This window comes from Rhinichthys klamathensis, unplaced genomic scaffold (genome assembly GCF_029890125.1).
Source record: "Rhinichthys klamathensis goyatoka isolate OS25496 unplaced genomic scaffold, OSU_Roscu_1.1 h1tg000508l_1, whole genome shotgun sequence".
In the NCBI taxonomy this organism is placed as follows: domain Eukaryota; kingdom Metazoa; phylum Chordata; class Actinopteri; order Cypriniformes; family Leuciscidae; genus Rhinichthys; species Rhinichthys klamathensis.
The window spans coordinates 241,734-251,961 of NW_026606989.1; the positions used below are offsets into that span (position 1 = coordinate 241,734).

Genomic DNA, 10,228 nt, shown 5'->3' on the forward strand with positions numbered 1-10,228 from the left:
TAGGGTACGGTTATGACGCCTTGGGATCTGCGTCTCATATTCACGCTAAACGATGCCATGTGCGTTGGATTTAGACGCGCGTCACCTGTATGACGCCTTGGGTTCTGCGTCTCATATTGATGCTAAAGGATGCCATGTGCGTAAGATTTCAACGAAATGTACAAAGCGTCACATGTATGACGCCAAAGGATGAGAACGGGCTAGTATCTCTGGCTCATAAGGAGAAATCTCTTAAATGATGGCATACAACTTTTGTGTTTATTTCGGCATATGTTTACGGGCTGATAAATTCATAACATATTATTACAATTAAAAATGAATTAAACAAAATTATTGACTAAATCCATAAAATGGTCACATGATGGGAAACCCTAAAAGGTTCTTTTTGGGTTTTTTTTTAACTTTATTTACATGTTTCTCATTGCACACAGCTATGATACAAAAGTCAAGACAGAACAAAAGTGCAGTTTTTAGTGAAGTCATGCCAATAAACCACACTAAACCTGAAACTAAAAGAGAGAGAGAGAGAGAGAGAGAGAGAGAGAGAGAGAGACGAGAGAGAGAGAGAGAGAGAGAGAGAGAGAGAGAGAGAGAGAGAGAGAGAGAGAGAGAGAGAGAGAGAGAGAGAGTGAAACGTGCTTGCCTCTGCACTGTGGTTACTGTAAAATTTTGGTGAACTGAATAAGCTGACAGGAAGACTTGTTTTTCTCTCTCCTATTTTCTATCCATCTTTCAGCAGCAACACAATGCAGCACTATCAAATCAGTTATGCAAAATAACAGAACTCTCTCTCTCTCTCTCTCTCTCTCTCTTTCACAAAACCCACAATGAGAAACCTCTCTGTATGTGTGTGTGTGGGGTCCTGGTAAACCTTACGTTATGGGTACCAAATGTCCCCGCCAATAGTAATACCAGAAATGTTTACCTTGATCTTTTTTTTTTTTTTTTTGGTCCCCATGAGGAAAACCGCTTATAAATCATACTACATTATGTTGTTGTTGTTGTTTTTTTATGTAAAAATGCAGAACGTTTTCTGTAAGCCTTGTGTTTAGGGTTAGGGGAAAGAATATACAGTTTGTACAGTATAATAATCATTATGTCTATTGAAAGTCCCCAATACAACATGGAAACCCAACATCAGATGTCAGTAAATAACTGCTCACGCACATCTCTCTCTCTCATTCTTGTCCCAGTAGAAATTAGGTACAGACAACCCTAAAACATTCACGCAGTACACTCTCTTAAACACATGGACTTCCTGTTTATCCGACTTCACAGTAGAATGGGTCATGGTGTGTTTCCTGTGTTTTTAATAAGTCATGTCATAGGCCCAGGCTCACTACCAGAGCCAGGCTGTATACAGCCCTAAATGGTCAAGATTAGACATGCAGAGAGAAATATTTGCATGTCAGTGTGTCTGTGAGTATTTCATGAATAGCACACACTGTTAAGATTGTTGTAAACTTTCTGTAGAAACATGCAGACTGGTATTGCATCAGTTATTTGCTAATACTGCGGTATGTCTGTGTGTGCATGTTGCATGGATGCAAACGTGTGTGAGAGTTTGCATACTGCATCTTCATGTAGACCTCAACACTTCCTGAGTAGTTTGGCAAAAGGTGATCCCCATAAACTCTCAAGAACAGAACACAAACGTTTATGAACAACTCAAAGCAGTCATGTTTTACTAATGAGGTTAACATAGTTTAAAAACTAGAAATCCAACTAGTACTACTTTTCATTTGCAAATAGCAATTGGCTATTGGTGAGGTTCAAGTTTCAATAGAAATGACATTAAAGTACATTTTAGTTAAACATAAATTAATTTAGAATATTATGTACATTCAACGGTACACTTTACCTAAATTTCAAAGAAAATAGAATTATGAAACTACTTATAAAGATGTACTAAAGCTTAAAAACACTTAAGTTTAGCTCATTGCATTTACAGTAATATATTACATTTTCATTTAAATGCAAATAACTCACAATTATGTGTCAGAAAACATTACATTCAATTTTCAATTAAGTATATTCTTTTAAAATACATTAATTCAAATATATAAAGAATAACAAAGTGCAGTGTGTGTGTGTTTGTGAAAATCTGCCATTCTTAACCAGTGAATGTGAAAGACCCCTGACAGAAGAGGATGAGGTTTCATCAAAAAAACGTTTGTGAATGAACCCCCTTCACACACACACACACACACACACACACACACACACACACACACACACACACACACACACACACACACACACACACACACACACACATACACACACACTACAATCATGCCTTAATTGAACTAGTATAGCAATTGACCCGCACTGCTTTGAACCAATAAAGTGACACTGATAGACTGAAAATTCAGACAACTTTCTTCTGTAAAACCTATCACCAATTTTCATCATTCTTCTCGGTGAGTCATTTCTTGCAAACCTCCTCTCTGCATATCTTTTGTCTAAAAAAAGCTCTGCAGCATTCTTTTTTTAAAATCTTGAGCTTAATCCAGCTTTCATCTCCAATATGCTGTTATTTTCTGTCTGTCTCTTACTGTAGTCTGACAGAGACAAATGTGTGCATATAGCTGTCCATTTATATTATATATTTCAGCTTTCTTTCTTAATTCAGGCCCTTCTTTTTCCACTAATAGGTCTGAATAAATTCCACAACCATTCCTTTTAAGTCTTTATTAGTGAACATTATCCTTTTCAACTATCTCTTTTTCTTTGCTTCTCGCTCTCTGGGCTGTGGGATTGATTTTCCCCAGGTCAGTAAGTTATTTCTCTGCTCTATTTAGAGGTAATAACTCTTCAAACTGCCAGTGAGACTGATTTAGTTTGTTACCCATGATTATTTCAACCCACGCTCATTGGAAAAACGTGCCTTTGGCTAAATTTCCGCAAAATGATGTTGCTTCTTGCACATTTCGCAATTAAATTTGTAAAAATGTAGTTCACCCAAAATGTTTAATTCTGTCATCATTTACCCTCAAGTTGGTCCAAACCTGTATGAATTTCTTTCTTCTGCTAAATACAAAGGAAGACATTTTGAAGAATATGGGCAACCAAACTGTTGATGGGCCTCATTTACTTACATTGTATTTTTTTTCTTCCATACTATGGCCGTCAATTGGGGAAAACAGCATACTGCTGGTCATGTATTTAAAAAAAATTTTTTTACCCCTGAGCAAAGAACGAAAAAGAACTTTACTACAAGTATATCGGGGCCTTTAGTTTACAAATCATGCACCGTGTTAAAAGCATTCTGAGATCATAATGACATAGTATTGTGCAAGAAACAGCATGAAAATAAGTTAATAATCTGCCCCAGTAATCATACATTGTATGAAAAAGAATAAAAGTTGTTGTTGTTGTTTACTGCCACTAGTGTTTCTGTTTTTGATTTTTTAGGTAGAAACTGCAGTGAATTGTATGCACCTTTTTGTATAAATGTAGGTAGACGTGCATTTTTCCAATGAGCCTATGTTAGATTATTCCGTACTAGACAGGTCTAAATAATGTCTTCCCCAGTGATCCGGCAGTAGTTGATCATGCCATTATAACAGTGAGTGACCAATGTCCTACCTTGGCCTTTCTAACTCTACCCCAAAAACATCCATTACAGTGCAAAAGGGCAGGGAAACCATCTGACCAGTTTGCCTGTAGTCTCAGTACTCGTGGAAAAGGTCAGCGATGCCTCATTTGATGGTAATGAACATATACATTTTTAAATATATAAGCTTTTTTGGAAATGTTTATTGTCTCAGTCTTCATCATCACTGTCAGAGAACACATTGTATAGTAATGCTTAAAGTAGTTCCCCCCCCCCCCCCCCCCCCCCCAAAAAAAAAAAAATCTTTTACTCACCCTCATATCATTCCAAACCTGTATGCATTTGTTTCTTCCACAGAAAGAAAAAGATGTTTGGACCCCACTGACTTTCATTGCATGAAAGAAGATGTTCCATTAGAAAGAAATGCAGAGAGGTTTGAAACAACATCAGGGTGAGTAAATGTGAGGGTAAAACATTCCTTTAAGATCAAAACAGCTTGGAGAAGCTTTCTTAAACAATTTATCAGCATTGCACCACACGTGTATCAAGAAGAGCTTACAGAAAATGCAAAATAGACAAACAGAACTGTCAGTATAAAAAATAACCGCAAGGTGTGAAATAAGCTTCTCTCTCTCTCTCTGATGTAAACGCGCCTCCGTTAGACTCTGTGCTTATATGCCTTGTTTTGCATAATGCGTAATAACAGAAATGAGTTCAAACCCCCCAAACAACGCAGTGCGCTGCGCGCGCGCACCGACATCCAATCAAACTAACAGTGCCCACTCACCTTGATGATCGGCTGATTCAGAACTGGATCAGCACATCTGTCCACATCAGTCGGCTTTTTGAAAGTTTGGAGATCCTTTTAGTAAATAATAATATATTTAAATATTTTTACGGTCTGATGAACACAAACAGCATCCTATGCGCACTGATCTTCATCGCTCTTGTGCCACAAGTGTCTTCCTATTCGATTTCACAAGGTTGGAGATTTACAAGGAGCGCGCACACGAACGCGGAGAGCGAAGGTCTGAATGGGTGTGTGTGCCGCGCGTGTGTGAAGCTATCTCTCCCTGATTGCTGAATGCATGTAAAGGCGGTCCATTAGTCGCACTAGAGGGCGAGATCGACGAGCACTGCATTAAGGCGGCGTCCCACTAGTAGGCTTCGATTTTGGTAGGGGTGTCTCACCTGTTGACTGTTTTTGATGAAATCTCGCCCTCTCCTGTCAGAGGTCTGTCACACACACCGATTAAGAATGACAGAGGGGAGATACATTAATTTTCTCCACAGCTAACAAAAATATTTTCCAAGAACGTTTCGCTAACGTTCCCTTTAAGTTATAAAATTGTTATTTCTGAATTTTGTCTGAACGTTCAAAACGTCCAGTTTTTTTTTTTTATAAAGAAAAAAATGGGGTTTTGTCTTAAATGCGAACGTTAAGGAAACATTTAATTTCATCCTTTTGCAAACATAATTTTGCAAACACAAACAGTACTTTTGAATGTGCTCTTAACATTCTGGAACAATTGTTGTAGCTAGTTAAATGTACAGTAAAAATATTACGGTATTACAATACAGCATATTGGCGACTATATTTTACAACTGTTTTACAACAAAAAACTTGTAAAACTTGTAATTAATTTTTTTTTTACCTTAAAATGTACATATAACCGCTTGACCTAACAGAAAGCCACATGAGGAATCTTACATTTGCATTTTATGCATTTGGCAAACACTTTTATCCAAAGTGACTTGCATTGCATTTCAAGGTACACATTTACATTCTTATCAATTCTTGCTTTCCCTAAGAATCGAACCCATGACCTTGGCATTGCAAGCGCCAACGCTCTACTGTTTGAGCTAAACACAATCAGCATAACTCACATATGACACAAACATTATGCTATAAGCTTAAGCAAAATTAGCAATAAAAATAAGCTAAACTATTTAAAGGGGTCATATAATGCCATTTTTTGTACAAGCTAATATGATTCTTTAGGGTCTAAATTAAAAGTTTGTAATATACTTTAATTAAAAATTCTCATTAGTATTGTAAGAAAACACTTATTTTACCTGGTCAAAAACAGCTCTGTTTTCAGCACGCCGTTTCATTGCATATGACTTTAAATGATAATGAGCTTTGCTCACCCCGCCTCTCTGTTCTAAGCATACACCGTTTGTAACACAATAACACAATAACCATAACGCGTTGTTCATTATAAACGTGGGATTATGAATTATATTGAGAACGTTGTACATAGAAAACATGCTGTAATGTACCCTGAGTGTAAACCGACACATTCATCGTGAAGCGTGCAGCTGGCGATTTGCAAAGATTAATATAAATATTAATATAAAGATTAATAAAACGTTACACTCACTTTAGTTCTTCTGAAGGTTCAGAGCAGGAACACGAATAGGTTCCGATCCTTTATTCAGGTGCAGCTTCTCAGCAAAACCAGCTTTACACTGATCCTCGTTTATAAAGCAGTCCACTGAGAAATGATTCGGCAAACATGAGAGCATTGACGTTGCTCGTGGGGAATATTCTCTTCGAAAACAAACTCAGCCACTGCGTCTTCAGCGGTTCGGATTTAGGAACATTAAAATGACTGCTGTGTTCGTTATTACACCCAAGAACAGAACACCACAATCGCTTAGACGCCATTCTGCTCATAGACAGTGCTCCAGCATATCAACAATGGCCGCGCCGATCCGCGTGGACTATGATTGACAGGACGAGCGAGGGCGGGTCTGTGTTGAATCACTGCTGTCAATCAACAATCGCGGCAGGGGCGTCCGTTTTATTGACGTCACAAAAACGAACGGCTCAATTTGAGGCAGGGGAAAACATATAAGGAGATTAAAACAAAAACACTGGATGGATTTTTATCATTATATGATGGTTGTGTACAGGCACTGCCAACACACATTTCAGTACAATCAACTTGTAAAAGTGCATGTACCATTATATGACCCCTTTAAATAAAATATATGTGATTTGTCATAGGGACTTCTGGAAATGTTTTTTTTAAAACTATTTTTCGCTGTAAAGTTTACGGTAATTAATAGTTTTTACTTGCAAAAAAAAAATACATCAATTTGATGTTTTTTTAAAGCAATTTGTTAAACCAGCCTGCCTCAAACTAGCCTGCCTCAAACCTCCCGACTGGATTACCTCATCCAGAGGGATCACCATTCGTGGTCAGAAACACAAAACTATGAACTTTGGAGCCTGGAATGTGCGCACACTGATGGATAGTGCAACCAGTGATAGACCGGAGAGGAGAACTGCAATCATCGCTAGAGAACTGAGCAGATACCAGATTGACCTCGCCACCCTCTCTGAAATCCGACTAGCAGACGAAGGACAACTGAAAGAGGAGAAGGGTGGCTACACTTTCTTCTGGAAAGGAAAAGTTGTTGATGAGCCCAGGATACATGGTGTTGGAATTGCCATTAGAAACCAGCTTATCAGCCACATCTATGAACTTCCTGTGGGGATTAGTGAGTGTATCATGGCCATCCATCTGGTGCTTGCCAACAACCAGATAGCAACAGTTGTGAGCGCCTATGCCCTTTCTTTAGATTCTGAAGAGGAAGTAAAAGAGACCTTCTATGCCTGCTTAGATAAGATTTTGTCGAGAATTCCCAGGGAAGATAAGATTATTCTCCTAGGAGACTTCAATGCCAGAAAAGAAACGTTACAAGGACAATATCAAGGCCATTCTGAAGAGATTCCATATCACATCAAGCAACTGGGAACACATTGCACTGGACAGGAGCTCCTGGAAGAAATCCGTACAGGAAGGTGCAGCACGCCATGAAGCAGAACTCTGCCGTGCCGCAGAGACAAAGCGACAGCTTCGCAAGGAGAAAGTCAAAAAGGCTCAACCACCAACAACAATCACCACTTTCTCCTGCCCACACTGCACCAAAGTATGTGGATCACGGATTGGCCTCTACAGCCATCTGAAGACCTACAAAGTAGACGACCCAACGGAAAGGACAGTCATACTCACTTTGAGTGACCGCCGATGATGATGACTGGCCTTATTCAGAGCTAAATGGTAAAATGGACTGCATTTATATAGCACTTTCACAGACCCAATGGCCACCAAAGCGCTTTACATTTTGCCTCACATTCACCCATTCACTCACCGACGGCGGTGTCAGCCATGCAAGGCGCCATCCAGCTCGGGTTAGGTGTCTTGCTCATGGACACCTCGATACTTGGTCAGGTGGAACCGGTGATTGAACCACCAACCTTCCAGTTTGTAGACAACCTACATGAACCACTGAGCCACTGCCGCCCCAAGAGCTGTACTACTCTTCTAATGCCTTGATGGCATTTACATAAGCCAGCTATAGACATCACAGGTTCTATTAGAATTTCAAACCAGAATTTTCAAACCTTCTCGAATCACTATGTGAACACTGTTGACAGCCAAAAAAAATTTTGACAACAAGGCATCAATAGGCTAGCCTGGGAAAACCCAGACAACTTCCGGCAAATTTAGATTTGCTCTGAAAGTTAGTCTGGCAAAGAGCTCATTCAAGCCCATTTCCAATCCGTCGAAATCGAGGCACCAACCAGAAACGTTGGGGCGGGCTTTACACGATGACAACAGCGCTGGGATTTTAAAGCAGATTTTGTAGCCTACATTACAAAGATGGATGCCGCCGTCGAACATCACTCGTTCGAATCAGCTATCGCGTCTGTTTTAAGCGTTTTGAACGTTTCCTTTTTGTTAAAAACCGAGCAAAGAACAACACTCGGAGATTCTCCGCCGCTCTGCATACGTCATCTCCTTCATCGCTCTGATTGGTTTTAGGTCTATCCGCGACGTCCGTTGGTGACGCCCCTCTGGAAATGATTTGTCTATGACGCTTTGCCAGACCATAACTCAGTTACAACTGAGAATGGTCTGGTTTTAACCAGGCTATCAATAGGCTGTCTATCACTCACTCCTAACAAACATAATACAGTGAGATTTATGAATAGGTTTTTAAAAACGTTTTGCTTTGCTTTACTTGATAAAAAAAGGTATTTATAGATGACTGCTCATATAGATTAAAAGAAAGTGTATTATTATTGTGTATTACTGTGTGAAACATGGTTGGGTTTTTTTAACTGCAAACATGTCTGTGTGATTACTTTCCTCTGCGCTCTCTCTGCTTGGCCTGTTGCCGACCCCTGCTGTACATGGACGTTTCTGAATGGTTAGTGGATACATTTATGTAGTTGTTGTGGAGTTACGTTGATTCATCTCATCGACTAGCCTGTACCGTCATGTTAATCTATAAACTGTTGTATAGGTGCTTGTGTGGGAACTGTATTAGGATGCCCACAAAGACAGAAAATATATGCTGCATGGAGATAGAGCAGGTATCGTTTTGTTTATTGTTATAATGTCGGACTGCTTCTCACTCAGGGCGGGATCTAGTGCAGATCGTCATCACCAGTCGTGGGCGGGGTTTCCCTACTCTTACTTAGGAGTAGGGGGACATTTTAAACAGCTTGTTCTGAGAGATTGATAATGATATATGGGGATTATAATTAAAGTATTGGGTGGATTTTTACCTTTATAGGCTGGTTGTTTACACACACACTGTGGACACACATCTGTGAATTTTACATTATAGGTTCCCTTTAAAGAAAGTTTACCCCTTTAAAGTTCTCTTGTCCTCTCTCTGCCCTGGAGGTAAAGTAATCCGTATATAGTTTCATGAAGGTAAGTCATGTACTCACTAATAAATGAATTGTTAGAATTTTCAACTGTTTGAAGTTTATATAAGTTTGATCTGCTCTGAATGACTGTATAAAAAGATTATTATATCCTCATGTTATTGTTCCACCTGAATGAAGCTAGTGTTTTAGGTGGGTCCTGATAAAATTTTACCTTGGGGTAAGGTTTTTTGTTCTTTGTAATTTTGCAATTGCAGGGCATGTTTGGACTTATGAAAGGTGTGTGCCTATGCTTGAAGATTTCAGGAATGTTCAGACGAGATGATGCATCCTGGATTGATGACTGACTTGAAATCAAAATTTTACACTTTCTTAGTAACAGAGGGTTTTAAAAAAATCAGTTTTAGTTCTCCACATCATTCACATGGCAGAAAAGAACTATGTTTGCAATAATTCTGGAATTATCTGGTACTGTAGCCTATTCGAATATTAGAAATTACATTGACTGATTTTACATTTGCTAATAAAGTAATGTTTCCATATCGCAAATTATTCTCAGAGTTGGGTCCTTGAACTTAGTATCTGTCATTTGGATGTGTGGAGGACACTTTATCTTCAATACAATTTCTCAATTCATGAATGCATGAAGGAGGCATTTATATAGCACTTTCATATGTACTTCTGTACACACAAAGCACTTTACAATCATTTCAGGGGATCTCTCCTCAACCACCACCAGTGTGCAGCATCCACTTGGATGATGTGACGGCAGCCACAGTACAACGGCGCCAGTACGCTCACCACACACCAGCTATAGGTGGAGAGGAGAGGAAATGATAGAGCCAATTCAATGGATGGGAATTATTAGGAGGTCCTGATTGATCCAGGCCAATGGTTGGAATTTGGCCAGGACACCGGAGTTACGTATTTTTTTATGACCACAGAGAGTCAGGACCTCGGTTTCACGTCTCATCCGT

General features: G+C 39.2%; 1 protein-coding gene across 2 annotated transcripts in view; it reads right to left on the bottom strand.

The window, feature by feature from the left end:
- LOC130072824 (RAS guanyl-releasing protein 2) overlaps nt 1–4,702 on the bottom strand; it is a 46,107-nt gene extending 41,405 nt beyond the window's left edge. For both annotated transcript variants that reach the window (XM_056238098.1, XM_056238097.1), the window contains exon 1: nt 4,347–4,702. The gene's annotated coding sequence lies outside the window, so the exon portion shown is untranslated. The remainder of the gene's footprint in view (nt 1–4,346) is intronic.
- Nucleotides 4,703–10,228: the final 5,526 nt, after the last annotated feature.